The sequence below is a fragment of the Syngnathus floridae genome, chromosome 10, assembly GCF_059516105.1.
Source record: "Syngnathus floridae isolate MCC-2025c chromosome 10, RoL_Sflo_1.0, whole genome shotgun sequence".
NCBI lineage: Eukaryota > Metazoa > Chordata > Actinopteri > Syngnathiformes > Syngnathidae > Syngnathus > Syngnathus floridae.
The window spans coordinates 5067498-5083663 of NC_142422.1; the positions used below are offsets into that span (position 1 = coordinate 5067498).

The 16166-nt window shown below is 40.4% G+C and overlaps 1 protein-coding gene across 1 annotated transcript in view; it reads right to left on the reverse strand.

The window, feature by feature from the left end:
- Positions 1–16166, reverse strand: part of kirrel2 (kirre like nephrin family adhesion molecule 2) — a 129931-nt gene that overhangs the window by 92217 nt on the left and 21548 nt on the right. Inside the window, exons 2-3 of the mRNA XM_088388035.1 lie at positions 10138–10309; positions 9687–9859 (exon numbers count right to left, since the gene is read on the reverse strand). The gene's annotated coding sequence lies outside the window, so the exon portion shown is untranslated. The remainder of the gene's footprint in view (positions 1–9686; positions 9860–10137; positions 10310–16166) is intronic.

The following is a 16166-nucleotide window of genomic DNA, read 5'->3' on the forward strand; positions in this document are numbered from 1 at the left end:
ACTGCTGTATTTAGTACCCCCAATAAAAAGGGTGCCAAAAGGCAGCTTTTAAGGACCGGTGCCACAAGATGTGATTTAAGTCAGACTTATCGCCAATTTTGTAGCTGTGAACTCGCTTGGGGAAGAGTGAAAGGCAACAGAAAGGTTTGTAAATGAAAGCTTACACGACATATGTAAACTAGCTTGATTTCATCTCGTTATCTCATTATCGCAGTTTATTCATGAATAAAATGACGATCAGTGTAGGTAGCCTTTGCCAGAAAAAGAAAGAGGTATTAGATTGGCGTATGCAATCACTTTACACAGCTCCGAACGAGCAAAATCTTTTAAGATGTCACTTGACTGCTTTTAATATCCCTGCAGCTTTCACTGATTGTGGCCATGAGTGATATTTAAAAAAAAATCTCCAGTCACCCAATCACACACACACGAGAGGTCAGCATTGATTTCAACATGTTCTTAAGTTAAATAACGCACTCTCGTTTTTTTTCCCCGTGAGATCACGCACTTATAGAAATCCGAAATAACGTGCGGAAAACACAGACTGGTTTCAAGACTAATCAACAACTTCGAAACTTTATCGTAGTGCTGAGTGTGCAGGAAATTAACAACGGGCGCATTTAACCGTGTTCAACTGCCATCAAAGATTTTACATGTTTTTCATATTCATGGCCTGACTGTTTATAGCTGTTAAAATACTGTGCAGTCCCCTGAAAAATGAGCTCCTCATCCATTATGTATAGCACTAATCGCGTATAGAGCCACTGGAGGTTGGAGCCAATCCCAGATGACATTGGGTGAGAGGTCGCTAGTCGCACCACTTGATTATGGCGCCTCTAAAAAGACGCCAGAATTCGTCATCGTAAGAACTGGAAGCTTCTCTGCGGCAGAACGTATGCGCGGCTGTACGTGCGGCAATAAATCTGCCCGGCGTAGACATAGTGGCCATGAAGATATACTGTATCTCCAAAATGTGAAGGCCCTCGCTGATATAAATACAGACTAATGGACAAATGAGCAAATTGCGCTACCGCTATCCGCCATCTCCCATGCTATAAATACGCACACCCTACAACTTGATTACACTATTTGTGAGCAGTTTAGGAAAGAGGAATATGATTAATACCTTCCTCTCACTCTCGCTCGCTGCGCACTCAATGATAAGTTAGAAGTGAAAATTGCTTCTGCTTGGCATTAATTATCTTGCTGGCTTAGTTGACATATGCATTTGAGGTTAAATGTTTGTCAGACCAAAATGCTGTTTTGAGCATGTTGGCAGGCTGCGAGCCAGGGAGCTGCACAAGCCACACGGCGCAACGTCGATCCCCACAGGTTTTGGCAATGCATCAAACAAATCATGGCTTGTTGGCATGCCAGGCTATCAGATGAGAGATACTTAGAGAAGGGCTCCGCCTGGCTTCAGTTAATAGACGTTTTATTCACTCGGTGTTGTGAAGCTGAGATTGGATTTCATTTACTGTTATGGAAATTAATTCGGAAATGAAATATATCTGCTATGCGGAGGCGACCTTTTACATACTGCACTGGTTGTTATTCTGAATTGAACAGGTTCATTACAATGTAGCAAGTGCATTGTAAATCATAAAAAATGCCCAGTAGACGACGGGCTCACCATTTGACAAGTTTATTCTTGTGCCGTACTTTGATTTACTTGCGGTTAGCATTAGCTGCTACTATAGCCAGTTCCAAAAGTTGCCTTGTGCACTTTTTCTTTATTTCTTTCCAGGTTTCAGACATGAGGCCGTCAGTTTCCAAGAGGCTTTTATTCTAATTCTACTAACTAAATAATTCCCTTACCCATCGGCAGTTGACATTGAAGCGGCGTTACCTTAATTGACAGCCGACGAGAAAGTTTTCGGCCTTTATCTGCAGTTCGGAGCAAGTTAAGAAGTAATTTATTTGACGCTATTCACGATGAATTCAAAGGAAAACAAATAAGCAAGAGTATAAGACAAAATGTAAAGTGTGAGATCATTTTAGGATAAGACAAATGGGTAGATCAGTGCAGCAGTGAATAGGCTTACGCCTTGTTGTCCTTGCCCTCCGACAGATTTGAAGTTTTAAAACGATTAATACAAATCTTTAAAGCATTTATGAATCTTCCTCATCATCGTCAACCATTCAAGAGATCCAAAACGTAATGCTTGAATAGGCCTTTAGAGAGTGTACCGTTTCCCTTCCACAGATATGAACAGTTTGTCTATTTTTATCATATCAAACGAAACCCAGAATTAGTCTCATTGTGCACTGGAATAAAAAGTCTGACTGTCATTGTACAAATTGATTTTGCGGTTTATACACCGAGCTCACTTTTTGACAGTGACCTAAAAAGAAGAGGACTATGAATAATTTCAATGTGTTTAGTTTCCCTATTACAATACAATGTGACATAGAACTAATGACTCTTCAAGGCCACGACAATCTCCAGATTGAAAATGCTCCACCGGAAGATGACGTTCTTTTTGAGAGTCCAGTGAGTCAGTCTGAGAGCTGTGATGCAATCATCTCCAATATTGCCGGACTCAAAGTACAAAATGAGTCCAACATTCAGAAGTCTTATTATAGAGTCTTATAAACATTTCGCTTCGCAGATCAACACATGTAATAATGGATGGGCACATTGAGACCCGTCCTCCTGTAACATATATACATCCTCTTAACTGGAAATCGGCTTATAAAGAGCTGTTCAATATTCTACTGATAAACCTTGGCATGACTGAAGATAAGGTGTTGTATGCATACTGAAGCCGGATACACGAAAGATAAGACACTGAATTTAGTCCCTAGACTCTTATTTACATGACAGATTATCCCCTCCCTCAACATCGACACCATCCAATCCAAAAACATTTTCTCAAAGTGATAGAAAAGGGCATTATATATGCACAATGTTGGCAACAATAACGTTTTTGACAATTCACGGAGTAAAGGCATCCTGAAATATTAGGCATGAGTGGCACAATAACATGATGGACAGCGGCGCAACAGAATGTTGCTTACAACATCTGTCTCACAGTTCAGAGGTTGGTTTAGGATGTCCTAAATCTTGATTTGTTGTTTACAATGGCACCCTGTGCGAGATCGCCCTTTGGCCCCGCCCCCACTCAGTCTACCATCAACAACCTGCATAGTAGTACGCAATATTTGCTTTAAAATTTACATAATGAATTACAAAATCACAACAAATACAAATAGCACTACAGAAAACTAGGATAATAATTAGTCAAATACAGTTAAAAAAAAAACAGTCTAATCCTCATCATGTCGTTATTAGCCTCTCGCTGAGATGATTTGTCATTTGCTTTAAATGCTTGTTTGTGTGAGCAACCATCTTAGCAACAAAAAAAATACAAATTCTAAAGTGCCATCCACCTTTTTATTTAAAAAAAAAGGGGGGGTGGAAGAAAAACTAACATTGTATCTGGAGCAATCAATCAAGCTCAGCAAGGGGCTAATGAAGAAAACATTGCAAGGCTCCATGCAATTAACATAACACGAAAGGTTATTGATATTTTCAAGTCGGAAACCCCATCCCCATAAAATATGCCATAGTGACGGTATAACATTAAAGCTGCATTCATAAATCCCTACATCATTTGCTCGTTTCTTCTACGCTCCTTTTCTTTCGTCTCCTGATTGACCACCTTTGACCCTTTCTTCTCCGTGTTTATGATCAATAACTACATTCCCCATCATCCCCCCCATAGCAAGCATCTCTCTCCACATCTTTTCTACAGACACTAACTCCGTAAGGGGCCGTTATGAAAGACTTATTTTGCATTATCAGCATTCATAGGCTAAAAAACACAATGTGTTACACGCTAGTTTGCACCATCGCCCGTTTAAAACTCCATTCCAGCGTCCTAAAGGAGGTGAGATGGCATTTTCATGGACCTCAAACTTGTCCCGGGTTCAATTATAAATGACTACTCCACTGCAACCATGTTTTCCCAAGGATTCGCAATCACGTTGTCATGGTTACGCAAAGCCCAGCAACTGTTTAATTAGTAGAGGAAAATGGCACAATATGGCTTCTTACATATACATACAGTGTGATATGAAGAAGCAGATGCTCATTGTTATACCACAATGTATGGCTGACAGTGATGGAGCTCATTTGTCTATTTTTAGAAAGCCATAACAAGTTGGGCTGATTGTTAATTATTCCATGAAAGCATTTAACTGCTCTCACTGCTCCAACAGATGTTTTGTAATGACAGGTATTCATTCATATGTGAAAGTTGTGCATTGCAGCATCAACAGGAATAGTCGAAAACACTTATTTGATTTTCTAGACCAGCTCTTCTTCACTCAAGTTCCAGAAGATCCATGGTTAAATCAACAGCTGGAGTTTTTTTTTTTTTTTTTAAACATATGAATCTCTTGGTTTCACTGGATGCCTCCAGGCAATTTGTTCCCTTCGCTTCAATAATAATGAATGATGTCATAGTGAGTGCTAAGTTCCACAAATACAATAACATTGGACCACCTGTTATTACCCCTGGAACAACATCTCCATCTTATGCTCCTCATGCTTGTGGGAGCGAGTCCATATGTGACGAGAATCTTTCTTGTCCAGGCCAAGTTCATTTATTTAAGTCCCGCTCCCCATTTCTCCCCCGCTGCCTTGCTTCCAGGCTTTTCTGGCAACCGACAGAGAGTGTGTGTGTGTGTATGGGTGGGGGTTACCGTGGCGATTCTAGCAGCCTCACTCTACTATTCCTCCTGGGAAGAGAACACATTTTCTTGACATCAATGAGCTGATGGGAGGGATGTGGTGGCGGTGGAGAATATAAAGAGGCATATAGAGCGCAGACATCTCCTTTTGAATGAAAGTGTTTTGTCTCGTGTCCTTCAGCAGGGCCTACGTACATCTGCAGTCACGGCAGGCTTGACTCCCACACATTGCAAGTCAACCACCTTTCAGCTTGGCCACCAACGGATGATTAAAATTGGATTAATGAATAGCATCACAGGTGGCGCAGAGGTAAAGTTGTGAATTCCGTTGCATCGGGCTAGAAGGTTGTCGGTGTAGAAGTACAAATTGGTTCATTGAAGACTTGAAATGTGAGCATGAATGGAGGTCTATCAAGCCCTATTAGAGGGAGGAGGAATCGATGAAGTGATTGACAAGGATGGATGGATGGATGGATGAGTGAGTTGGTTTTTGTGTCAAATTTACATGTCCACTCGATGCCTGGGCGGGTTCTCCTAGGGAATTCCTTCCAAAGTCCACAAACGTGTCAAATTAACTCAATGGCGTCCCCTTGGTGTCGATGCAGTTCGCAATCTCTCTCTGTATCCATTCTCTGATTGACTGATGATCATTCCAGCATGTTCTGCTCTCCATCTAAGTCATAGGTGTCAAACTCAAGGCCCGGGGGCCAGATACGGCCCACCACATCATTTTACGTGGCCCCCGAAGACAAATTGTGCATCAAATTCATGTGTCAATACTAAAATTACAAATTGTCTTCACTCAAAAACACGGATATTGCTAGCAATTTTTGTTACCATTGATCTTTTAAAAATATTTGAAACATTTTTACTAGTCTCCAGTTTCAAACTTATTCATCAGTCATCATAATGGCCCTCCGAAGGAAACTGACTACGATGCGGCCCATGACAAAAATTACTTTGACACCCCTGATCCAAGTCACCTGGAATAGACTCAAGCCTCTAGCCGACCCTGAACAACAATATGGGCGCATCAAGCATTGTTGGTAGCTGTACAGTATTCACGAGGACTGAAACCAGCAGCTGCTGTTTTCCCTGAGATGCTCCGTTGAGAATCGTCTTCCACACTTCTCTGGTGTTTTTAGTTGGGCGTCTTGGGAACTCTCCAGCTGCGGATTGCCGAGGATGGACAATCGCAGCTGTGCTGTTTATGAAGGGCAAAAGTGTGAAGGGAGCGACTTGAAAATGCACTCGCAGCCTTGCTCCTAGAGGGTCGTTTGTTCCACCTCACAGACTCAACTGATTCAAAATACATGACTAATCTGAGCCTTGATAATGAGCTGATGAATCCAATCTCGTGTTAGTGCTGAACTGGGACCGGGAGAACCGCGCGTCCTTTTGAAGAGCACCGTCTCTGATGAGTTCCCCACGGCCTTCTCCGTCATTGAACTACAGCTCCCGAGGCCCCGCACCGCTGGCCAGTCAACCGTGGCCCATCAAGCTCTACATCAAATCAAAACACTATAAACGCTTTATGGAGGGGAGATACAGCAGTAGAAAGGGGGCGGAGTGTAAAAACAAAACGGGATTGCCGTTTGTATAATTGGATTCTTGGGTCAGCGGGAGTGGCATCATGACTAGCTAATTCAAGATGGATCACCACAGGCAGTAAATAGCACTCAAAAAAAATGTCAATAAGCCTCATCCATAGGCTTACAAAGTGATGTTTTCAAGACATTTCCATCAGTGCAACATCCCTCTTGTGTGTTTTTGCCTTCCTGCAGAGCTTAGATGGGGGCTTACCGCAATAGGCAGATCAAGTGCCAGTGAGTAATCCATGACAATAACAACCTCTAGCCCAGCCACTGAAACCCCCGTGCTCAGCTCAAAGTTCCCCTTCCCTTTTTGCCAATCACATACCTGACGCATCCCGTGTCTGGGTTTATACCATTAGCCCGAGCGTTTAATCCTATTAATGAGCAGCACTCTCCCTCAGAGCATTGCATGGATGCCTCGTGAAAATATTCGAAATAATTTTCCCTGTGCTCTCATTTTAGACTGTCTTAGTCATCTAGTTGGCCCAGTTAGGTTTTACCGAGATATGCATGCACATGTCGCCCATATGTTCAGGCTTCTTAGCATTTTTTTGTTTGAGGAGTTAAAGGACATTTTAGGAACCATGGCTCTGATGCATTTTTTCTTTTTTAATCTTAGCAACGCCTAATGGCTTTAGTACTCAAAGAGAATATAATGAGGCTTCATTTCAGGATTCCCTGTTAGGAATTATAGAAGAATTTATAAATGATGGCACAAGCATCACAGAGATTTTTTGCTCATGAAACGATTTGATAGTTGCCCAATATAACCCCATGAAAAAATAACATGATAAAAAAAAAATTGTGTTTATTACAAGCCCAGAATGTGCTATATTTTGAATGTGTGATGCTATAATGATTAAATGGTATAAATCAGGGATCACTAACACAGAGCCTGCAAGCACCAGGTTGCCCCCAAGGGTCACATGACTAACCTGGGTTAGTTCAATGAATAGCTCACCAACAATGGCACTCTGTGATTTCTTAGAAATGCCAAGATAAGTAAAAATGGGTGGCTCACATGATGAAGGCCATTTAGTGGCAAAGAGTTAAGTGACTCACTGACAAGAAATGCTGCCACTCACTTTCTTTTGTAAGGAAGAGAAGCGAAAACCTTCCCGTAAAATCCATTTGTTGATCCCTGAATGAATGCTATGCCCAAAACGGAGTCACAAACCTAAGAAAAATGCATTCTGAAAGTCAAATTTTCACCAAAAATTGTATTTTCAAATTGAAGTGTATGTGTGTGCATTTTACACACGACTAAATATGTGCTTTATTATTAACTAACAGCACTGAGGTGTCCATATCTTATTATTTCCTTTGACATATGTTTTGGAGGCCATATTATTTGCTGATCTTTATGTAATACGTCTGCGGAAATGAACTTGACATGCTGGTGGCTGCCTTTCGAGTAAAGCAGAACAAATGGACCCTGCGTGCATATTCATTTGACTCTCAGTGTGTTCATGTGTGCGCGTGCTGTCCACTTGAGTTTTATTTGTGTGTGGAAAATAGAGAAGGCAGTGAGGAACAAAAAAAAGGACGAGGGGGGGGGAGAGCTGCTTATGCATACTGATGTGTGCCTGTTAATCTGCTTCTTATCTGCCTTATCTATCCATCCGTCTGTATTTGTGTAATGAATTGAATTTTGCGGCTCACTGTTTCTCGTCTCAACAGACTTTGCATGCCTCTCTATTTTTCCTCTTCACATGTGCGCCTTAATAAAACAGCCAGGAAACTGAGGGAACGCAGGCGACCGGATTTAAGAGAAAAAAAAAAAAAAAAAAAAGCAGACAGGCAAGTTGACAATGAGCGAGGGGGAAAGAGTTAATTAAAAGAACAGCATGTTTGCTCTCTCTTATTTGCTCTGAGTGCATGTCTCCTAAATTGAACAGGATGTGAGCTCCTCTGCTATCACAATGTGCACAAACTTGTGTGTGTGTGTGGTCAAGTTCATCCCGACTGGACTGATTAGGTCACATGGTTAGCCCGAGTGGACGTGATGGATGGAGGGGGGCTGTAATTTCCAGCATGAGCTGGAACACACCTTCCATCCTCACTTGTGTTGTTAAACTCTGGTGGTCAAGAAGGATTGCATTTGGAGAAGCCTGCCAGCAAGAACTTGGGGGTGGGGAGGGTTAACCACATGAGACATGATGGAGTGAGCAAGAGATTAGAAGAATAGGCCAGCGAGCCAGGACGAAATTAGATACCTGCCTGCCTCATTTGTGTACATATCATTATTCTTACTTTAAGATTTGTTTGGTTGCCAGGAGCACAACAAGTGATATGGTGAATGGTCCAGGCTTGAGTAGATTGAGAGCAAAGGCAGTGTCAGTAGATGCTTCTCCGGGAAGAGGGTTCGAAGAGGAGGGGGGGTAAACAAATGCATCTCATTATTTCGACGTGCGCCTCTGCAGTGCTCTGGGTAACCCATCACAGTCCACAAAGATTCAATTGCTTCTTTTAAATCAGTTTGAGGCTGAAGCCACATCTCATCTGTCTCAATAGGAGAACCGAGCTACCCAACCACTCTACACACAGCAACAGCACGCCCTAGTGGCTGAGGGGAGATTTTCTGTGGACTAGTTAGTCCAGATGTTTAGCCAGAATTAGTAGAAGCTTTATCTCTGAATTCAACAACTCATTCTTCATTCCCACCCAGCAGTTTGCCCTTTCACTTGATGTCACAAAATGCAACCTTAATAACTGCAACAGACATCAGACATTCAATGCTGTCATAGCAGCTTTCAGTAAAAATGAAAAATAAAAATTCAACACCTAAATAATTAAATGTCCAACCATGTTTTTTTTTTCTTTCCTCCTGGAATGACTATTTACGGTCAGATAAAAAGGTTGTAGCTCTTTGATCAGTCGAAAGAGCACATATTTAGCTTGAGGGGATGATCTGACAAGTGTTTGGTGTTTGCCATGATGGATTAGTTTTGGATCGGTTTCATCACGATTTCATCTCTAGTGTTCTGGTTGTGTTTGCAATTTGAATTTTAACTTGAACAGAATGTAAATTTTACCAGAGTAGTTCACTTAAACCCAGTTAAGACAGTTTTGTATGAGAAGTACAGCACTCTAATGACATATTCTGGTGGCTAGCCTTGATCAATAGATTCCATCCATCCATTTTCTATAGTGCTTACATTCATTATTGTACATGCATGAGTGAGCTGGATCCTATTCCAGCTGACTATAGATGAATGATCAATAGATCATATGAATATATTATGCTCAGTTTTGAAATTAGAGCAGAATACAATTTAGTGATTTTGGCAGCTTCATTTTCACTCAAATGAATATGTTTTTCATCTTCATTGGATCATACTGCAATATGACATGCCAAGTCTAAAAGTCAATAGAGTGTCCAAAATGAGTTACCTCTGCAGTGTGTGAAGGCAAGGATCTCCGTCGGGGATAGTGTGAGGAGCATCTGGTAGGGAGTCAAGATGCTACTTCGCATCGAGGAGCCAGATGAGGTGGCTCAGGCATCTGTTTAGGATGTTTCCTTTCTGGTGAGGTGTTTCGGGCATGAAGGATCTCTCCAAACCAGGCTGGAGGGAAAAAAAAAAAAAAAAGTGAATAGAAGTCTAGATTGCTAAAGCTGCCCCCATGACCACATCCCAGATAACTGAAAGAAATACAATGTTTATTCAAACAAGGGATCTGGAAAATCTGAGTTAGCAAAAGAATATAAATGGAAATGTACATCAGCAAAAGGAAAAACACACATCATTGCAAAACAAAAATAAAACAACTCAACGGGGATAAGGTACACAATTGACATTAGGTCATCCTGACTACACAAGAAGAGAAAATCAAAAGTACTTACAAGGAAGGGAATAATTGCAACTTGGAATGAGCACATGGTTGACCAGGATTACTAGCAAACAGCAACAGCCAGTTTTCTTCTCTCCAGAAATTAACTAGTTAGCTATTCGGGCTGCTGTACAGGTGTGTGCTGGAGGCTCCGCCCATCACCTGACTCAGGCCCTGGAAAAATACTGGGGGGGACAAAGGATCATGATATGGATGGATTATAGTATACGCATTGTAATCCCTTAAGGAGAAATATAAATATTATAAATAAATATTATAAATATTTTTACATAAAATAGATAAATAAATATTTTTACAGTAAATGTTTACTTTTTCTTCAATGATTATGACTTAATTTTTGCAACTTTTTATATTAAGCTGTATGCATTATTTTTTTCCTCCACAAAAAACATTTAATTTTTGCAGATTTGTTTAATTTTATTTTTTTTTGTATTTAAAAAAGGAAAAATAAGAAATCACGTACATTTAATTTTTGCAGATTTATTTAATTTTATTTTTTTTGTATTTAAAAAAGGAAAAATAAGAAATCACGTACATTAAAATTCAAAGTGTTTGCTCAATACTTTTTGCATCTATGTCACCAATAATAGTCTCCATTATTAATATGATGCCACAAACTTTTTTTTTTTTTTTTAATGACACAAACCTATCACACCTACCATGGGCAATTTTGGCTTTTCCACAAACACCATCAGGTCCATTTTCAGAGCACCCCCAGAGATGTTTAGAAAAATGAATTGATTTAATTTGGGAACAAGTCTGTTAAATCACAATATGTGAAATGCCGTGAATGCTCCGCTGATGAGACGTAGCTGACTTTTTGACGTCATGCAGTTCCGGCATCCGAACTTGCTTTGAAGCAGATGTGGTGGCGCCGTGGGTGGTAGTAAAAGAATATATTGTATAATATTGATGCAACGTCGGTGACAGAAATGAAACTTTGCAAAGGCCTTTCAATTGCTTTAAAGCTAACAGACATGGTCAGCCAGACAGCTTGAATAGAGTCTGCCCAATAATTCGATTCGGAGTCCTCTGTGGGTTACAACCTGATTATTTTAGAATGAAAACACTTCAAGGAGGGATGAAATGCAAGTTCAGAAACAATTTTTTTCACCTTTTTTTTTTTTAATCAGAAAATTGAATAGGAACAGAACTCTATGTGTGAAGGTAATAATAACCTGAACATTTGAATTTCCAATTTCCGCCGACTTTATGCCGCTTGTACAGTGACTGGATCGCAATTTCCGAATTATTTACAAAACCGCCCTGCAGCGTTCCCATTCTCAATTTTGTCCTTTTCCCTTGCAATGACTCAAAACATACAATACAATGTTTCACCCTCACTGGACTTACTGGACTGCCCAATCGAATGACAAGGAACGCCATCATTCAAAATTTACTCCACCTAGAGTACGTACATTCCATGAAGGTGCATAAATGACACATTTAAGTCAGTGGGAGGATCTGACTTAAGCACACAGAAGAATATATCCCGTCAGTAACCGTAGTCCACACATGAATGGAGTTTTGTACGGCAGTTGTTGTTTTAAATCCCGTTACAGCATGCCACTTGCATACACACCAACCCCATGTAAACGTGTGTATACACGATTTGTGTATCCATTGTGTCTTTCAGATTGAACGAAGCTGACAGGTGCACGGTCTTTCTCCATATCTGGCTCAAAGGATAAGCGGAGTAACGTATGTGTTCATCCGCCTGCCAGACTCATTCTCCTCACCAGCCTCTCCGCTCCAAGTCTATCTTTGTCTCTTGTTTGCCTTCTTTTGCACCCAGCTCCTATTTTCACATTCGCTTATAGTGAGCACAATGAATTTGGGCGCACGGCGTACTGTTACTTGGCACCGTGCGATTGAATTAGCTTCTGTCAAAGGCACAAAATTACATTCCAGCGGGGAGACAAATCCGATCCTCGCCCGTTCGCCAGGTGCCTTTACATTAAACAGGCCCAGAGATTGCTTTAATCCTGCTTGTCTCCTCTGTGTCGAAGATAATAACTTGGTGTCATATCCTGAGATAACACCGGTGCAACATTGTTCGGCGCTATTGCAGCCAAAGTCTTGAGCAATATTGATTCTGCTTCTTCTTCTTCATATTCATACGGCGCATACACAGCTTGGCAATGAGGTGCAATTTCAAACAGAAGGTATCAAATGAAAAAGTACACGAGGTCCAGAATTAAAAGAAAAATCCTCAATATGCCTTGAAGGCATCAGCTTCTTCCCTTAAAACATGTTTTGCTAGATTAATGAAGACTCTCTGCATGACCCTCTTACATGCACTTATTTAAACTTTCAAAAAAAAAAAAAAGGCCAATCTGTCAAGTTTGAGAAACTAGCGTTATGGACACTAGCCAGTTTTGCCAAGTTAGCTAAGTTATAATGTCAATGATCAAGAGTGAAGTGTTTTTATCTTTCATGCTCGAAAAATCATATCAGCAGTAAATACTGCATATTTTCAGTTGAACTATTTAATAAATGCCGGGAAGATTGCGAAACATTTTCTGTAAGATGCAGACGAAGGGCAAATCTGTTCAAGAATGTCCCTATTTTAATTTTTTTTTCCATCCATATATAGATGGATGAACAATTGGGCAGATGGATGAAGAAATGAATGAACGGATGGGCTGATCGTTGACAGGAAAACATGACAAACATTCTAAAATCAAAATGGATGGACTGCTTGAGTGACAGATGCGTTCAAATCACAAAGCTAGTAACATTTTATCGCATAAAAAATCTTTCTTGCCCAAAGGGTCACCCGACAGTGTATGACAGCTGTTAACATATATCACCTTTTTTTTTTTCTGGCCTGTGGAGGGAATCATAACATCAAATGTGTCCTGTGAGTGTGTCTGTTTGTAAAGTGAGAGTCAAAACAACACACTAACGCATGAACACAGCGGCCTCCTTAAAATCTGAAGATGCCTTGGAGAATTAGGTCTTGCTTACTCAATCTTCTGTAAGGAAACACATTCATCTTGAAGGCAAACTCTCACCTGCTTCCTGGAACTGGAAGACTGGGAGTAATATGGGAAAAGAAATTTGTAATTTTATCTCCCCCACATTGTCAATATATTTTAGGTCAGGGTTCTGGTGTTTTTAATGTTTTATTGCTCTTGTTTTGTACACTGGGGCACATTAATGTTGGAAAACAAAACAAACTGTTCACACAAAGCTGAAAGGGTAAAAATGTTCTGTATGTTTGATGATGAAAAATGATTCATGAAGAACTAAGGAACTGAAATGACACAACTGCTTCATGAATCATCTTGAAGCTTCATTTGCCCAGATATCTCTAACCCCGCCTCCAAAGACTTTTTCCTCCAGCCACAGCAATGTTTAATAGCATAAAAATACCTGCCGTAATTATCCTGAAAGTGTTTTTTTTTTTTTTGCAAAGTGGCTTTTAGTGTCTTCTGTTTATTTATTTGTTTTTGCACTCAGCCCACCTGCTTCTCTATGAGCTAAATTACATTGATGATTACAGTGGAATATATAGTTAACACCTTTTTGCACTGCAGTCCATCTTAGCATCCTTCTTTTATCCATTCCCAGTAACTGTGGGCACTGTTTCCTCTCTCTCCATATTGTTCCTCTGCAAATGGCTTTGCGCTAAGTGCTAATTTTACAGAGCTGGCTGGGCCGCAGGTGCATTCAGGATTGCCAGACCATCATAGCAGGAGTGTTGGCCATTTTCAGCCGCCCTGATTGTTAGCAATGTGCAATTTGTCTTGTTGGTCCAGTCTGCGGTCTGCACTTTGAAACTGATTACAGCGATAATAAATGGCTGGCCTCCGTTAATTTATTTGACTGTGTAGATTTTATTCAAGGGGGGAATATAATCTCTTTGTACTTCCTGTCGTCTTCGAACTATTTGAACATTTGTTATTTCGCTTCGTGATCTGGAGCCGTCTCATTGCTACTTTAATTCTTTCATCGGATCTGGACCTCTTATCCAGTCATGTTCAATGCGTCACATTTATTGGCGCCGTCTCAACAAACAGGGACACTTCCTACTCAATTGCGGAGAGTGCTCCCATCATGGAGCATTCTCTTCTTTTATGTGCCTTGATGGGTACTCCTCACACATCTCGCAGTACTCCCGCTGCTTCCTTATTTTCTTCACCTTATTTCCACGTCAGTTCTATTCTCACCTCATTCACATGTTCCTTGCAGACATTCAGTCATTTGGGATCTGGCAGACAACACAGACAACCAACTAAGGCTTTAAACCACTGGTGTCAAACCTAAGGCTTGGGGGCCAGATACGGCCCCCTAACATAATTTTATTTGGCCCGCAAAGACAAATTGTACATCAAATTATGTTAATACTAAAATTACAAATTGTCTTCACGATAAAAACATAAAGATATTGCCGGCAAGTTTTAGTACCATATTAAAATATTTGAACAGTTTTTACTAGTCCCTGATTTTAAAACTAGTTATTCATCAAATTGTTGCATATACTGTATATAATATATATATATGAGTTTGACGCCCCTGTTTTAAATCAATCGCCAAGCTTCATAAGCTTTTTTTTTTTTTCACAAACAATCGAAACAGCATTTCACATGGAAAACGAAATATATCCCTCGCCAAAAAAACACAAACTCACTGTATTTTGAGTATGAACGTTCAGAGGAGGGACACAATTAGTCTTAACTCCAAAACAAAGTCTTCTGCAGTCCCAGCATAAATTCCTTTATCAACATCATTATTGAAACTAATGATTATTCGACATTTTTCACAATTGCCTCCAGATTAGTATCATTGCATATACTTTCATAGCAGCTATGCTAATTTAGCTGAATTGCTTCAGAGTACAGTCCCGGGGCAATAAAGCCCACACTTTGCGTGACTGCAACTCCTATGCTTAATAGATAATGCTTTTCTCTCGGAATAGAAAATGTTTGTTTCAGCTATAATAGAACAAACACAAAATTAATATTCAACAGTTTTGGTGCACTGAGTCTGACACTTATTTCTACTACAGAGCCAAAGAGTCCAAGTCCCAGCCTCAAATCCACTTTCACTGATGCACCTATTTTATGTAAATACTTTGATTTGAGACGTTGTGTTCATGCTATGCAATGATGTCAGGAATTTTCAAGTTTGCTCCGGGGCACAGACTGTCTGATGCACGTAATAAACTTTCCGCACTCTTTATGTATGGCATGCAGAATTGCATCACAATTGGAAGACGCCAAGATTTACATACATGACCCAGTCTCCCCCCAGCCCTCCCCCCCCCCAGTTTTTCTATTCCTCTAGGGTGTTACATGAAGGTGCGACACATTGCCTGCAGGCATTGCACACTATCTCCCGCTGTGGTTGAAATGAAGCAGACTTTTATAAACCACATTGAAAACCTCCGGAGGAAACTCGCTGCCACTCTGAGTTATTGTCACACTTATTGTGCTGTTTTTGGGATTAGCTGCTTTTACCTTTTTCCTGACCTGTTCTGATAAACACATGCAAAGGTGCTCCAGTGCCAAGATTTGAATTTGGGGTGCTACAATCTCTGAATTTGAATATTGTAGGACATAAATCATCTAGCAATTACTAAATGAGTCTACAAAAGTCCTGTCTTAGTACTGGGCCTTTCATTTTTCCATGTCAAAATTATTTATTTACTGAACTTGCACAGAAGAAAAAAATATTAGCTAAAAAGTTTCCACAAAATGTAGCTTCATTACACAGAAATGGTTATGACCATGAGCGAGGCACTGAATCAGCAGCCGATTCCGAAAAGGCAAGCGCGTCTCTCATCTCCTCGCCTCGTCTTTTCCAAATGTTAATAAGATCAAAGTGAATAAAAGCTGACACAGACGATGAGCATTATTAACCAGACTCTTATTTGTCTGGCAGCCGCATCCTCGTTTGATCTTACTCTAGGTACTCGCTGTTCTGTCGTGTGAGCGCTAATGCATGTGAAACAGTGTGAGGTTAATTAAGACTGACGCTTCTCCACAGTGTCTGGATTAGTCTTTCTTGACTGTG